The sequence below is a fragment of the Anomaloglossus baeobatrachus genome, chromosome 4 (genome assembly GCF_048569485.1).
Source record: "Anomaloglossus baeobatrachus isolate aAnoBae1 chromosome 4, aAnoBae1.hap1, whole genome shotgun sequence".
NCBI lineage: Eukaryota > Metazoa > Chordata > Amphibia > Anura > Aromobatidae > Anomaloglossus > Anomaloglossus baeobatrachus.
This window is the reverse complement of record NC_134356.1, coordinates 634,544,359-634,545,739: the sequence shown is the minus strand read 5'-3', so window position 1 is coordinate 634,545,739 and position 1,381 is coordinate 634,544,359.

Sequence of the window (1,381 nt, the reverse complement as noted above, 5' to 3'; positions counted from 1 at the left end):
TGTTCACCAGAAAGAAAATTTGGGGTTAAAGGGGGTATTCCCATCTCCAATATCCTATCTCTATATGTAGTAGGTGTAATATTAATAATATTATTAGCAAATACCTCCAATTAGAAATGTAGTATAGTTCTCCTGATTAGATATGTCACTTACCCCAAGTGCAGGGCATTGCAGCTCAGGTATCTATGTTTATGACAATGAGCAACTAACTGCTTTACTGGCTATATGTGTCGCGGGCGGGAGGAGGACGCGCTGCGCTCACCCACTGCTTGGGTCCGGCTCTGCTGCGGCCTGCTTGCTCGCTGCTTGGTGGTGGCTCGAGCGGTGGGCCGGATCCTGGGGGCCTCGAGCAGCGCTCCTCGCCCGTGAGTGAAAAGGGGGTTGATTGGTTTTGGGGATTTGATATTGTCCGTGACGCCACCCACGGTTGTGGTGAGGTTGTGACACCACCGCTGCTCTGGACGGGGATCCCGGGAGCGATGACTGGGAGCAGCTTAGATGTTGGTTCTCCCCTCCGTGGGTAGGGGGTTGGTTGTCCCGGGGCCCGGTGAGGGTAAGTGGGATGGCAGGCGGGTTGCGGGGCCTGGTGAGGTGCAGGGTCGCAGGGGCAGCGCTGTGCCGCACAGCCTGGTGGTACTCACTCAGCCAATGATGAAGACACAGTTCTCGGTAAAACACTCGGCTGGATGGACAGGACCCACAGACGGCTGCGGTGTTTCTCCTCCCGGCAGGTTGATGGTGACTGTCTTTCCCTGCACCTGTGTAGTGTAACAAAACCTATAATGAACAATGAGTGAATAAGCCAATAATAAAAACATATTTTATTGGATAATGATTAAAAATACAGACATATACAAGAACAAAACGTGAGGTCACAATCAAATACCCTCAGGTAATAAATTATATTTTTATACTATCAGTTGCAAAATGCACAATAGAAATGTGTCAACAAAAAGAAATAAGATGCAACGCACATAAAAGCCATATAATACTATCCCAATGAGAAAAAGAAATTCAAGAGCGGAAGCCCATTGTATCCACTAGATGGCAACAAATGTTCATAGCATACTAATAAAGCCTAAAATAGGTAGAAGATATCCACAAAAATTGATAGATAAGGGGAAGAAGCTTTTGCGAAACACGTGTTGGGGTATCCTGTTACCCTCAGGTTGTTATTTACCTTCATTTGTGTCCTTATGCAGCGTCTTTATTTCCATGGCTGGTCTCCTTAGCCTTTAACTATGTCCTATAGGATTACCACCCTGTGGATATTATAGGCATTTATCTTTGCCTGCTGTCTGAAACCATTGCCATTGCTTTGGCATCCCTAATGCATTTGGCATTGGGATTTAGCCTCCTATAATACCAGTCTTGTTCTGCC